A 16,386-nucleotide genomic window follows, 5' to 3' on the forward strand; every position below is an offset into this window, starting at 1 on the left:
TCCCCGCCCTCTTCTGGACCGCATAGTATACAAGTTGCTCCTAGTGGTCACCGGGCGCAAGGTCCTCAGGATGTACTCCCACAGGAAACCCCTTTTGCGTTGTCTTCCCCATCTTCTCCCTCTGAGGAAGTTCATCGGAAAAGCTCATGCAAGAGGAAGCACATGGACTCCGCAGAGGAGTCCCTTACTGAAGACACAGACTTTGATGATGGGAAAGGGTCCCCTCACTCACCCTCTGAGGTATCCTTTAGTGATAACCTCGAAATCCTTAAACCGAGAGGTGACTGGCAGCCCTCTAACCCGACCTCTGAAGAGCCTGTGTTCCTGCAGGCCTTTTGCGCCGGCCCCCTACCTCCTGGGTTACTCCACCTGCCGACGAACTGGTCCGGCACATCGTGCAGCATGCGTGGAAGACTCCTGATACCGTTAAGGCCATTCCCTGGAGGCCAGATAAAATTTTGTTCCCTCCTGGTATTGACCCCCATTGGTCCAAAGGTCTTCCTGTAGATGCTCTGGTGGTGGTGGCCACGACCAAGAAGGTCCTGGCAGAAGAAGAAAGCCAGACTGTCCATCTGCCCACAAAGAGTCATGAGCTCTGGACAGAATAGGGAAGTGTACTTTTGCATCAGCGACCTTTGCAATCAGGTCCCTGAATTATATGGCACACTTTACCAGGCTTCAAAGGGATTTAGTATGTGAGCTCTCTGAAACTTTGGCTGGTGCCGTGTCTGATGAGGTGCGTAAAAAAGTGGCCTCTCTGCTACCATTGAATCAATATCAAACTCCTCCATGCGCCCGATATCTCACACATCAGAAGGAGCAGCTAGAGCGGCGAGTTCAGGCGTTCTTTTGAGACAGCATGCCTGGATGCACTTATGCAATTTTGCGGAACCCTTCAAGGCTTCCTTTCTAAATGCTCCCATCAAAGTCTCTTCATTGTTTTGACCCAAGGTTAAAAGCACACTGGCCAGATGTGAACAGGACGGTAAGACTCTTTCTGCCATGGGTGTCTGTTATTCATCCCCTCAAGGTGCTTTCTCCAGAAACCAGAAGAGTGGGAAGATATGGTACAAAAGGTCTCTGTCCTTTCCGTGACACACAGGCCGAGTTCTCCCCTAGAGACAGAGGGGGAAACTCACAGGGAAGACTCCCTTTTCAGGGCAGAGGGGGTCCACATAACCAGGGTTCCAGGGACTCCTTTCCTGTTCAATCCTACCAGCATTCCAGAAGAGTGGCCGAACTCCTTTCCTCTGGAGGTGGTTGGGGGTCGTTTCTCTTTGCACCCTTCTGCCTGGCTAACCATCACCACCGACTCTTGGGTACAAAGGATAATAACCAGAGGTTACCATATTCCCTTCGATCTTTGTCCTGCCCCCCCCCCCCAACAAACTTACCCGATGGTCCACCCAGTCAAAGGGAAGAAGCAGCACTAGAGATAGCAAAGCTGCTAAGAAAGAGTCATCCGAATAGTCCCTCCAGACCAGATAGGATCCAGATTCTACTCAAGACTATTCTTGGTGCCAAAGAAAACCGGGGACTGGAGACCAATTGTGGATCTCAGTGTATTGACCAAGTTTGTAAGAGTACAAAAATTCCAGATGGTCATAATGCAGTCTATCCTCCCACTTTTGGAAAAAGACTATTGGATGTGCTCGATAGATCTTAAAGAAGCGTACTACCACATAAAAGTGGACAGGCCATCAAGAAGATTTCTGCGCTTCTGTGCGGGAGCCAGTCACTAGCAGTTCAGAGTACTACCGTTTGGACTCTCTACAGCCCCCAGAGTGTTCATAAAGTGCATGGCAGTCGTCACAGCTCACTTGCGACTACAAGGATTCCAGGTGTTTCCATACCTAGACGACTGGCTTATCTCCACCCCCACCAATCATCTATTGGAAGAAGCCCTGGCATACTCTCTCCTCACTGCAGAAAGGCTAGGCATAACCATAAACTGGCAAAAATCCAATCTCACCCAATCTCTGTCCACAGAATTCATAGGGGTCATATTGGATACAAAGAATTGCAGAGCATCCATTCCAGAGCACATAATTCTAAGGATAAAGCAACAACTGATCCCAATCCTTTCAAGGGAAAAATCCACAGCTCACTCTGTCCTACAGCTGTTGGGTTCTATGGCAGCCTCCATCACCATTGTTCCCCTGGCCAGGTTTCATATGAGTCTTCTACAATGGCTACTGCTCACCCAATGGTATCCTTTTCAGTATCCTCTTTCAGCCAAGATTTGAGTAACTCACAGGTGCAAACAAGATTTAAATTGGTGGATGACCCACAACCCATCACAATGGTCCTGCCCCTACCTCCCCCAGCAGCCCAAGGCTACAGTGACCACGGACGCCTCCCTGATGGGGTGGGGGGGGGGCTATGTCAGGGTCAGACAGTCCAAGGCACTTGGTCCGATTCTCCATCCAACCCTGGGGTTGATCTCCCATCCGCAGAATCTGATTCATCCCAACTTGGACAGCCTGAAGCTCACAGCTTGACTCCTCCAATTCCCTTGCTTGCCAGGCAGAATGATCTTTCTTTACCAGTACGGGACATTCTTATTACATCTCATAAGTCTTCCACTAGAATTACATATCTAAGCAAGTGGAAAAGATTTACCTGTTGGCTGAAAGAAAAGCAAGTAGATCCTTTTTCAGCACCAGTGTTGACAGTACTAGAGTATCTCGCCGATCTATTTCAATCAGGTCTATCGGCCTCTACCATTATTGTTCATTTGGCTGCAATATCCACTTTCCATGAGGGTGTCCAAGACTCCTCTCTTACGTCACACAAATTATGCAAGACCTTCATAAAAGGTGTATATCATCTGAAGCCCCCTTTTAGAGAACCTATTCAACCATGGGACCTGTCATTAGTTCTACAAACTCTGACAATGCCACCTTTCGAACCAGCTTCTTCATGCAACCTCACATATTTGTCATGGAAAACCTTGTTTTTGGTCACCATTACTTCTGCCAGATGTATCTGAGCTTCAAGCCGTATGCATCAAGAGTCCATACTTGATTTTTCATAGAGATAGTGTCCTTGAGAACTAATCCTTCCTTTCTACCAAAAGTGATCTCTGAAATGTCCATTAATCAGACCATTGAATTGCCAGTTTTCTTCCCCAATCATTCAAACAGAGTATTGCCTACATACCCTAGATTTTCACAGGCAAATTTGCTTCTACTTGAACAGAACTAAGGCCGCTCGTAAATCAGACCAGTTATTTTTGGCCTATTCTGGACCTAGATTAGGATGTGCTGTTGCTAAGGTCACATTGGGTAGATGGTTGAAAGACCTTATGACCTTCATTTATACACAACGTAATATTCCATTGCCGACTACCATCAAGGCTCATTCGACAAGGTCAGTGGCAACTTCTGCTGCCTTCCATGCCAGAGCTTCTTTACATGACATCTGTGCAGCTGCAACTTGGGCTACGCCTCATACCTTCATCAATCATTACAAATTAGATTTGGCCTCCAGGGGAAGAGCATCTTTTGGTTCTATGGTGCTCATGAATGTCCTTCCATGAGAGCCTCCCAGGAATAGAGGTAGCTGGGGACTCTGTCCCATATGTAAGGAATGAACAAGGATTAACAATATCAGATGAAGATGTTCGTGTTTTACTGCTGCAGTCATTACACTTGGGTCATCCTGCCATCAGACGGTCCTGCAGTCGACCAGAGTTCCAAAGTCTTGGTCCGGCATCGGCTGCTGTCGCTTCTTCCCTGACGTCAGTGCGCCAGGAGTGTACAAGATGCAGCCGACGCCATTTTCTTCAGTCTTTCTTGCCGTGCGGTGCCCGAAGCAAAAGCAGTTCGCAAGTGCCGTCGGCCAACTCCTGAGATTTTCAATTCGAATTTTCAGAACTGAAGTCTTCAATAAAGCTAAGTACCCCATTGGGGAATCTTTTTCTTGCCTCAGACCGATGTCAGTAAAAGTTAATAATTGTATTTCTTGTGGGAAGCGAATACCTCATAAGGATTTTCATTCTTACTGTATTCCATGCCTAGGCCCAGACCATGACGTCACTAGTTGTCGGTTTTGTGCTAGATTTAACAAACGCACTATTAAACGCCTGTTTGATTTTGCTCGCCATTACTCCCATATGTAAGGAATGAACGAGGATTAACAATATCAGATAAAGAAGTTATGTCTTACCATAACGTTCCATCTGTATTGTTGATCCTCTTTCAGTCATTACGACCCTCCCTCCTATGGCTTCTAGTGGATCTCACCATCCAGTTCTTTTAGGTCATTTGACCAGAGGTAGCCTCTACCTTCTTTGACTTGCAAACTCAATCTGAGGTAACAGGGAGAGGAGAATTCTAGGTAAGGGTTTTAGCTCGAGAGTTTGTAGCTGACATGAGCTTGGAAGATGGCCGGCTAGGTTCTGAGGTCGTAACGGATACCCATATGTAATGACTGAATGAGGATCAACAATACAGATAGAACGTTATGGTACGACATAACTTCTTTTTTCCCTTTAGCAATCACTTCAGCTAGAAGGGTAAATGAATTACATGCCCCTTATGGCAGTGGAGCCTTTCATCATCTGTTATATGGACAGGGTGTCCCTCAGAACCAATCCATCCTTCATGCCCAAGGTGGTATCCAGTGTGGCTCTTAATCAGTCCATTCATTTGCCAACTTTCTTTCCCATTCCACAGAACAAAGGGGAATGGATACTGCATTCCTTAGATATGCACAGACAACTCAGATTCTACTTGGACAGGACTAAGCCTCAAAGGAAATCTGAACAACTGTTGGTAGCATTTGCTGCAGAGGCAGAGGGGAAGGCTATTTCAAAGCAAACCATTTCTAAATGGATAGGCCATTGCATTCATTTCTGCTATAAGCACCATGGAAAACATATCCCCCAGGGAGTCAGACCTCACTCCACCAGGGCTGCATCTACCTCTGCAGCCTTTCTCAGAGACGTTCCTACCAGGGACATCCTAGAAGCTGCTACCTGGAGTTATGTACATACTTTCACCAAGCATGGTCATTTGCCAATTTTCTCTAAATCCAGAGCTGGCTGTGCCACTGCAGTCTTGCAGGACCTTATAGCTGGTCCTAATGCTTTCTAAATTCCTCCTCCCAACCATAGCTTTGGGAATCTACCCAAATGTAATGACTGCAACACAACATAGTACAGTTGTGTACACTTAAAATAAATGTAGATGTTCAATTGTATTCATTGTTACAGTCCTGGTTACCCTCCCTCCAGCCCCCTAACTTCTTTTGGCTATACATCTACTTTATTTTACTATGCTTAAAAGCCTTTTTGGTATATTTGCTTTTTTGTTGGAGGTATGTTATTGTACTTTTATATTTAATTGCTCCCCATTAGGGGGGCACCTGACACCTGGGGCAGGAAAAACTGATGTAATGGCGTCGGCTGCACGCTTTATACACCTGACAACCTGATGTCATGGAGGAAGGGACAGCAACCGATGCAGGACCCAAGACTTTGTTAATCAGACTGGCTGTGGGCTACCTGCAAGCAGATAACCCAAATGTAATGACTGCAACAGTGATTACACTCTAACATCTACATTTATGTTAAGTGTACACAACTGTACTTTCTGTACATACTTTCACCAAGCATTACCCTCTGCCAATTTTCTCTAAATCCAGAGCTGGTTTTGCCACTGCAGTCTTGCAGGTCTTTTTAACTGGTCCTAATTCTATTTAAATTCCTCCTCTCATCCTTAGCTTTGGGAATCTACCCAAAAGTGATGACTGCAACAGTGAAACACTAAGAACATAGTACAGTTGTGTACACTTAAAATAAATGTAGATGTTCGAGTGTATTCACTGTTGTAGTCCTGGTTACCCTCCCTCCAGCCCCCTTCTTTTTCTTTTTTGGATATACCTCTACTTTCCTTTACTATCTTCAAAAGCTTTTTGGTGTATTTGCTTTTTTTGTTGGAGGTATAACCTTGTATATTTATAGATTTAATTGCTTCCCATTAAGGGGGCACCTGACTTCTGGGGCAAGAAAAACTGATGTAATGGCATTGGCTGCATGTTTTATACCCCTGACAACCTGACATCATGGAAGAAGGGACAGCAAACGATGCAAGACCCAAGACTTTGTTAAGCAGGCTGACTGAAGGCTACTGCAAGCAGATAACCCAAAAGTGATGACTGCAACAGTGAATACACTCTAACATCTACATTTATGGTAAGTGTACACAACTGTACTTTAGACAGACAACACCACAGTTATGTGGTATGTAAACAAGCAGGGCGGGACTCCTCCTTACCCACTCTGCAGGTTAGCCATGGCTCTGTGGAACACAGCCTTGAACATCCAAGTGCACCTACAAGCTCAATTTGTGCAAGGCAAGCAAAATTCATGACTTAAGCAGAAGTCTACTGGACCCTCACGAGTGGAAACTGGAACCCAACTCATTCAAACTTCTAACCCAGAGGTGGACCTTTTTGCCTCCCCCCAAAACCACCAGTTGAATGAATTTTGCACCAGGAACCCTCACAGCAGAGCCTGGAAGGTGGACGCTATATCCTTTACTTACATGGGAAAACCTCTCAATTTATGTCTTTTCTCCTCTGCCCCCCCTCTCAATAGTACTACTCAAGATCAAATAGGATAGGCCAAGGGCAATCCTTTATTGCCCCAGACTGGCCATGCCAGTACTGTTACCCACTCCTACGCAGTCTGACAGCAGTGCCACCTACATCACCTTCCCTTCTGTTTCAGCAGGGGGGAACAGATTTTGCATCCACAGCTGCAAACCCTAAACCGTGCAGCTTGGCTTATCCCATGAATACATCACCAGCATCCCTCAGCAAACCGGTGCTGGACTTCATCCTTAAGGCCAGAAGGCCTAGTACTAGGAAATCCTATGCTGAAAAGTGGAAAAGATATTGATGCTCTTCATGTTTCACTGTTGCAGTCATCACATTTGGGTTATCTGCTTGCAGTAGCCCTCAGTCAGCCTGATTAAGAAAGTCTTGGGTCCTGCGTCAGTTGTCCCTTCTTCCATGACGTCAGGTCATCATGGATATAAAACATGCAGCCGACACCATTACATCAGTCTTTCTTGCTGTACGGTGCCCAAAGCAGAAGCAATTCCCAAGTGCCGGTCGGCCGACTCCTGAAATTTCTGTTTTCGAGTTTCAAGAACTGAAGTCTCCAACTAAATGCTAAGTACCTCATTGGGGAAACTTTTTCTTGCTCTAAACTGATGTCCGTAAAAGTAAATAATTGCATTACTTGTGGAAAGCAAATACCTCAAAAAGATTTTCATTCGTGCTGTATTCCTTGCCTAGGCCCTGACCATGACTTACCTCACTGTCTATTTTGTGCCTTATTTAAACCATGAACTATCCGTCGTCTGTATATTTTTTCCTCTAAATATTTTGGTGCTCGGTTCAATTATCCTGATATGTCTTCAGTAAGCCATCCGACTACCAACATTCCAAAAAAACTCAAAGGTAAAGACTGAGACAGGCTGAATTGGTCCAAAGCTGCCGACGCTGCTTCTCCTAAGCCAGTTGCCAGTTTACCGGTACTCAGTGAGGTGCTTTTGCAGCCCCTGATACCCACTACTTCAGATTCGCAGGCCTCTACTGAGACCCATTCGGAGTTCGGTATGCCGTGAAATGCTTCAACTGTGGAACCTGCGGATGTGTCTTCCTTGAATGGGACTGGAGCCGCTGTGCAGGCACCAGCTTCTGAGGGTGTATTCAGGCCTACTGACTTGCATATTAAACCAACGCCATCTTCTTAAAGACCTAAAACTCCAACCATGCCTAGAAAACTGACGCCCTGATCACATGGTCAGGTCTCTATGCTTAAAAAACAAATAATGGCTGAAGACCTTATTAGTTTAATCAGGGGAAGCCAGCCTTCCCCCTCAGAGACCTAGCACTGAGTTTGCTTATGATACTTCTGACTAGGATTCTGTATTTTTTGTTTCCTCTGATGACCAGGATTTACCCTTCACTACCTATCAGGATTCTGATGCTGAGGACTCTATTCCCTCTGCTTCCCCCCAGAGGATTTCTCTTTTGGTGAAACCTTACATACTCTCAGGGAGCATTTTCGTTGGGAAAGTCAGGATTTCTCTGATTCTAAAAAGAGACTTGGGGTTTTCTTACTCCTGCCCCACCACAGGCCTTTAGTCATACCTCCTGTACTAGACATTGTTGATGCCGTTTTGGAGTCTAGCTTGACCCCGACTCTCTACCTCCTGCTCCCAGAAAACCTGATAGATATTACAGGGTCCCTGACTCGCAAGTTCCTTTTTAAAAATCCTACTGCGGATCCTGAGACCATTTCACAGGGACCCAAGGGCATTAAAGCTGCTACTGCCAAAAATCCTACCCCCTCTGATAGAGACTCCAGGGTGCTGGATAGATGGGGTAAGAAGGTATACACTTCTGCAACTTTGGCCATTAGGGCCGTAAACTGCCAGTTTCATATGTTAAAGTATCAGCAGCATATTATTGGATTGCTTAAAACAGAAAATGATGTTGATTCCTGATTGTGCTGAAAATGAGGATTTACAGGATTTACTGCATTCAGCTGAACAAGTTGGAAAACATACTTTGCAATGTGGCTTTGATTCACTAGAGGCATCTTGCAGGGCTGCTGTAACTGGGTCTGTACTTAGTAGGCATGCTTGGCTTAAGAAGCAATCCTTGCCAGATCATGTTAGTGAAATTACTGGATGCTCCCTTAAACCAGAACCGCCTGTTTGACAACAAGGTAGAAGTAGTTCTTAAAATGATGGAGGAAAAAGCTAAATCTATGCAAATTGTTAAATATTTTTTATAAGTACAACCTCCAAGGTTTAGTAGGCATTGGCCTTCTAAGAATTGGTCCTTTCCTGCCTCTTCCAGACCTCCTCAGTCCAAACCCAGATCCAGCAGATCTCCCAGGCTTCAGTCCCAGGGTATGCACAGGACTAAGCAGTGGGGGGCCTCCACTTCCAAATCTGGGAGTAATAAAACTTCCCCTTATGGTAAACTGTCTCAATGTCTTCTTTTTTAAAACTTCCAAGCGCTTCTCAACTGACTGCCCCTTTGAGGGGGAAAGACTGCTCTTCATGCAAAGAACTGGGAACTCATTACCCAGGACAAATGGGTTGTAAATAGTGTCCCAATGATACAGTTTTCACTTGCACATGTTACCAACACCAAGCGGGTGGCCAGATCTACCCCCAAATCAGCGGGCAGAGGCCCAAAAGCAAGTACTTATGGGGGCTATTCAATTGGTACCAGAAGAGGAAAAGGGACAAGGTTTCCACTCGAGACTTTTCCTGTTACCCAGAAAGGACAATTCATGGCATCCTGTCCTGGACCTGTCTACTCTGAACACCTTTTTGGTGACTCCAAAATTCAAGATGCTGACTCTTCACCAGTTGCTCCCTATGCTAGGCAAAGATGCCAGGTTGGTAACACTAGATTTAAAGGAAGCATACCTGCACATCCCAATCAGGGAATCTTGCAGAAGATACCTACGCTTCAAAGCAGGCTACACGCACTATCCGTTCTCTGCACTGCCCTATGGCTTATCTACTGCGCCCAGGGTATTCACAAAGTGCCTAGCTCCAGTCATTGCATTTTGCAGGCAAATTTTTAAATATACCCATACTTGGACGATTGTCTAATTCAGGCAGAAAGCCAGGACATACTTTGGAATCATCTGGCCTTTGTACAGAGGGTGCTAACTTGTCTGTGGTACACCATAAACGAAAAGAAATCACACCTGGTACCCTGCCAACAAATTATATTCTTGGTAGCAAGCTTAAATACAATTTCCCAGATGGCTTTCCTCACGCCAGAGAAATAAATTAATTTGACAACCCACATAAATCCTGCTATCTGAAAGGCAAATACTACAAGCATTAAGGTTCATGGCCTCCTGCATTCTTCTAATTCTATATGCAAGACTGTATGTGAGGAAACTACAATGGTATCTAAAAGGCCTATGGTGTCAACATTCTCAGGATCTAGAAGCAATGATTCCTATCATGCCTTGCCTATGCCTAGAGTACCTTTGGTGAGCAGAGGCCTGCCCCCAAAACAAGGGACTACTATTCACACTCCCCCCTGCCACCCAAACCCTAACAGATTCATCAGACTATGCATGGGGGGCTCACCTGGAAGGTAAGTGCATTCAGGGCAAATGGAACTCAAGTCAAATGCCCCTGCATATCAATCAAAAAGAGATGTTAGCTGTACAGAATGCTCTGACAGCCTTCAAGGACCACATTCTTCCAAGACTATTAATGGTAAAGATGGGACAACACCACTGTTATGTGGTACATAAACAAGCAGGGGGGTACACATTCTTACCCCCTCTGCAGACTGGCCATGGCTCTGTGGAACACAGTCTTGAGCTACCAAGTGCATCTACAGGCTCAATTTCTGCTAGGAAAACTAAACACACTGGCAGACGAACTAAGCAGAAATCTCATGGACCTACACGAGTGGAAACTGGAACCAAAGATTTTCAACATGTTGATCAAATGGGGGATCCCAGATATAGACCTGTTTGCCTCCCCCCAGAACTACCAATTGGACAATTTCTGCACAAGGAGTTCCCACAAACAAGCTTGGAAAGTGGATGCTCTGTCCTTCAGCTGGAAAAAATCTATCCGTATATGCCTTTCCTCCTCTGCCTCTCCTCACCAAAGTACTACTAAAGATCAGGACAAACCAAGGATGATACTGATTGCACCAGACTGGCCACGCCAACATTGGTACCCCCTCTTGCGCAGTGTCACAGCTGTCCCCATGCCACCTACCTCAGACCCCTACCCTGCTGTCTCAGCAGGAGAGCCAGATTCTGCACCCCCAGCTTCAAACCCTGAACCTGGCAGCCTGGCTAATTACCTAATCTCTCCATTACCAAAGCTCAGTAAACAAGTGTTGGATGTCATTTTGGAGGCAAAGAGGCCTAGTACTAGAAAATCTTATGCTGAAAAATGGAAACAATTCTGTGCCTGGAACCAAACTCAAGGGAAGGCTGCAACAGCACCCAATTTACCTCAGATTCTTCAATACTTAACTGAGATGCTTCCCAAGGGCCTTTCCTTTTCCTCCATCAAAATTCATGCCTCAGCCATTTCAGCTCATTACAACACAGAACCACCCCTCTTTTCTCACCCACACCCCTTACTTTTTACTGGAGGTGTTCCACACCATGTAATAGCTTCCTATTTTTGGGGGCTTCTGACATCTAGGGCAAGAAAAACTGATGCATTGGCATCGGTTGCATGTTTTATACCCCTGACGTCATGGAAGAAGTGACCACATCCGACGCAGAAATCCCAAGACTCTGGTATTCGGGCCGACTGAGGGCTACCTGCAGGCAGATAACCCAAGTGTGATGACTGCAACAGTGAATACACTCTAACATCTACATTTTTGGTAAGTGTACACAACTGTACTTTTTATAGTAATACCCTTGGGTGGCATTCATTTCCCTGCCCTAGATAGATATGAGAGTACCTGAGGTGCTACAGAGAATATGTTCAGAGGCAGACTTATTCCCGAGGTGTGACAGTAGCCCTGAAAGAAAGGCTGTTCTGCTGCTGTTTTAATGTGATTGCCTATTTCTTGTAACACTTCTCTTGGTTATGATAGGAGTTCTTCAGATTTCCTGTTGACACTGGATCTAGTGTCTGCAGATAACTTGAAGTACCAGTGAGAGCTGAATGTATGTATTCTATTAGGCATTACTGTATTGGTTTGGGAGTTTTGGCTCATCTTGTCTGACCTGAGCTAATGTTCCCCTTTCCTTTCTCTTGCTGAGTGCTCATTCTTGTAATTTCTGATGGGGTAAAGTATGCGTTGTCATGATAGTCCAAATTATTAAGGTCTTTTTTTCCCCACTTTTTGCTGACCCCACCCCCATCATTTTTGTCTTTCAGTTATCTTAAAAGAAAATAACATTTATTTAAATCACATGTACTATTTCCTAAAATTAAATGTTTTGTCACAAAGAAATATGTCTTGCATTCCAGTGCATCCCTCTGTTTTAATTCTGCAGGCAATACCTGTAACTTGATTTTTATTCTATTTTAATATGTAAATGGTAAACAACATCTTTGCTCTGGTTAGAGACTTTTTTTCAGCGATATTAAGGAAAATAATGTTGCTGCCATTGAATGATTGGACTGGATTACTAACAGAGCATGATTTGTATTGACTAAACGTCTGGCCTGGTTAATTTCACTTTTTTTTTCCAGTCATGCCTGCATTCACTCGTTAGCTACATGTAATGTGAAAAAGTAATAAATCTCTTAGTCTGATCTTTAGATGTAGCAAAGCTGAAGAGGAATGTACTGGCAAAGCACTAAACATCTCTTCCCTCTTCTGTCCCTTTTTTATGCACAAAACTATGTTTATATAGGTATGCCTCTGAATGCCTTTGACCCATATTTACAAAGATTTGTTAGGTATGAGGAGCAGAACTATACTATTTGTTGTATTGAAAATGGTAATGGTATATTCTGTTTGGTGGTATGTTGGTATTTGCTGATAATGGTTAGGGCAGTGTAGAACAAAAACTGTTTTGTCCAGTTTTTCTTCCTGGATTGTGGAGTTCAGTGGCAATGTGTGGGACACATTTCTCCTTTGTTCTGTTTTTATTTACATAAGTAACAAGCACACTCACAGGTGGTTTGCAAGAATTTATTGGTAGTCCACTGGCTTTTGCAAGAATGCTAGGGCTGCTGATGAGGTTAATCAGACCCAGTAATTGTTGCTATGTCTCTGAGAGCATATTACATTAGTTTTGTTTTTATGTTGTTGACTGAACTTCAGCCTTGAACGGCCTGGGCTGTTGAGTCGTTCATTACTTCAGCAGTGAAAGATTTAACAGTATAGGAAGACAGAAAATTCCTTTCCAGAGATTCCAGGGCTTCTATCTGGCAACATGATCCTTTTAAAGCAGAAGCACAAAAAGTCACTGAAAGCAAGCCGGAATTTTGCCTTTCTGCACAGAGATTGCAGTGTTCAGTTCTGCACATAATTTCAAGTCTGACAGAGTAATAAACCTTAAGTGAAATAATTTTGAAGTTGAAGTCTTAGTTTCCAAATAGATGTGGCCAGTATGTTTCCACATGTTTTATTTAATTTGAAAGTTTAGATTTATGAGATACTCTTATCTCAGTAAGCAGTAAAGCTAAAAATAGATTTTTGCAGTAGCTTTCTAAGTTCAGGAAGTCAAATAGCTCATGGAAATTGGAATTAGCAAGACTGCGCCTCTTATGTAGTTCATATTGTGTAGGTATCCTTTTTTTTAATCCTAGTATAAAAACAAGATAAAATGTTTATGTCTGATGTCTTTGAGCTCTGCATTTTTATGGCTTTGTTTTCCTGGCAACAGACTGATTTCTTATAATACTGCAGGAAGCAAGGAAGAGGCAGATACTGAAAGTCTGTGATAAGAAAGAAGGCAAGCATTGTTTCTTGTACAAACTGCATTGAACTATGCAAATATTGTCAGACTCCAAGCTTTCTTGAATATGGCATACAAGTATGATCACCTTTTTGCATATTCCTAATGCAAATGTGCTGTTGAACGTAAAATCTTTTGAACTGTATTGTTTTTAGTTATTAGGAAACAATTTATGCTGTCCAGTGTTTATGTAAAATAAGAATTAAATTGTTCATGCTCCTTGGCTTCATCACTAGCTGAAAAGGAAGCTCTGCTGTTTGCAGTGTTGAGAGACCAAAAGTTGTTGGTATAAGCAGAGTCAGCAGGCAGTAGGTATCCAGTGGAGGTATATTCTGACTGTTTGGTGGAATGTTAGTATTACCACATTGTTTTGATGTGGAAAGTAATGTAAAATGTGCATCTCGTATATGTTTGTCCTGATTAGTTGAATTCTTTGTTGAGTTGTGTACACCCACAAGCCCCAAATAACTGATAAATTCCAGTTGATGTTCTTCGTGTTTCCCACTGTTGCAGTCATCACACTTGGGTTATCCTGCCAGGGGTAGCCCTAAGTCAGCCCGAATACCAGAGGCTTAGTATTTCTGCGTCGGTTGCTGTCGCTCCAGGGCTGACGTCAGGTCGTCGGTGGTATAAAAGCAGGCAGACAACACTATTACATCAGTCTTTCTTGCTGAGGAGCCAGAAGCAGTTCGCATAAGTGCCTGACGGACACTATACGAGTTTCGTTTCTGAACTGAAGTTGGTCTTCTAATGCCAAGTACCCCGTTGGGGATCCTTTTTTCTTGCTCTAACAGATTTCAAAAATAGTTGTCTCACCTGTGGAAAGCAAATACCACACCGAAACTTCCATTCTTACTGCGTCAACCTGTTCAGGCCCAGACCACGATGTCCCCACTGATGCTTTTGTGCTTTGTTCAATGTCAGAACTATACGTCATCGGGCCCTTATTTTCGCTGTCGATCTCCGTATTCTGAAATTACTTTGGTAAGCCATCCAACTACCGATCTTCCGAAAAAAACATAAGGATAAAGACTGAGACAGAGGCTGCACAGGGCCAAAACTGCTGATGATGCTTCCGTTAAGCTAGTCGCCAGTTCACCGGTCCTCAGTGAGGTGCTTTCGCAGCCCCTGATGCCCGCTTCTGTGGATTCGCAGGCTGCTACTGAGTCCCATTTGGAGTCCGGTATTCCGCAAGACTCTTCTTTGACTAAGGATACTGCAGATATCTCTTCCTTGGATGGATCTGGTGCCGCTGAGCAGGCACTGGCTTCCAAGGAAGTTCTTAGCACTAGCGATACTTGACACACACCGACAACTTATTTTGCGTCTTCCGTTCTTTCTAAATCTGCAGAGTTTCTAAAGGCCCAGGGTACGAACTACACCTAAAAAACCGACCCAAGCTCAGGCTCGTGCTTCCATGTCTCAATCTCAAATGCTTAAAATGACAGAAGACTTTATCATGCTTATTAGGGAATGCCAGCCTACCCCTTCCAAAAATAAGTTTTATCTGACCAGGAGTCCGATGACTCTGAGGTTTCTGAATATGAAGACATGCAACCCCCATCTGCTTATGAGGATTCAGAAGCAGAGGAATCCATTCCCTTCTGCCTCTCCTCCAGAGGATTTTTCATTTGGTGAAACCCTACATACTTTAAGGAGGCATTTCCAATGGGAATGCCAGGACTATCCTCAGTCCAAAAAGAGACTCTGGGAATTCTTAGACTTACTACAGCACAGACCTTTAGCCATTCCTCCTGTCTTGGATGTTGTGGATGATGTCTTTATGGAATCCAGTTTGACTCCTAACACCCTTCCTCCTGCTCCCAGGAAACCTGATAAGTATTACAGAGTCCCTGATTCTCTCAAAATTTCTTTTCAAAAATCCTATTGCTGACCCACAGGTCATCTCCCAAGGACCTAAAGGAATAAAAGCAACCAGAGCTAAGAATCTCACCCCTTCGGACAGGGATTCCCAAGCTTTAGACAGATGGGGTAAAAAAGTATATACCTCTGCAATTCTTACCATTCGAGCACTAAGTTGTCATTTCCACATGCTGAAATACCAGCAGCATACCATGGAACTCCTCAAAAAATATCTATATTTCTTGCTTGTGCAGAAAATAAAGAAATACAGGAGCTTTTGCATTCGGCAAGCAAAGTTATTTGCAATGTGGCTTTGACACCCTAGAAGCATCTTGCAGGACAGCAGTCACAGGTTCTGTACTTGGCTTATGGAGCAGACCTTGCCAGACCATGTCAAATCAAAACTACTGGATGCACCATTGCACAAACACGATTTATTTGGCATCAAGGCACTCATTAACCCCGAGAACTGTCACAGGGCACTCATTAACCCCGAGAACTGTCACAGGGCACATTTAAAGTTACATCCGAGCACTCCCTGAGATGCAAACTATTTTGATACGTTATATCTGAGGTTGTCTAGGAACGCAACTAAATTCACTAACAAAATGCAACTCCCACTGCTGAAAACCGAAGTGAAAATATGCCAATTACATTCTCAACTTTTTCACAGTAGTTAGCTGTTGTTTAAACAGGAATTTTTTAATAAAATTGGCTTGCTGTTTAACCTTTCTATGGTTGTGATTGTTCACAACTAGCCGATCTTCTCTGCTTTCCCGGTTATTGTAAGCACAAACACTAGCATTCCCCCTTCACCAGAATTAAAGCAAAATAAAAAAAAAAAAAATAGAAGTGTAAAAAGAACCTTCTAAAAGCCAGAAGTTTATTTACGGGCAGCAGAGATAATTAGCAAACACCATTGCTTAGCCCATATTCTTTCATTGGCCCAACTGGTGATGCAAGCAGTGTCAGTCAGTCATATCACTGCAAGAGGATTCATCACTCAAGCACGGAATAACCCAAAGTGACGACATTGCAAAGGACAATTCAGGGAAGCAAGTATGGTACAG

This window comes from Protopterus annectens, chromosome 4.part0, assembly GCF_019279795.1.
Source record: "Protopterus annectens isolate FY-2018-M chromosome 4.part0, PAN1.0, whole genome shotgun sequence".
NCBI lineage: Eukaryota > Metazoa > Chordata > Ceratodontiformes > Protopteridae > Protopterus > Protopterus annectens.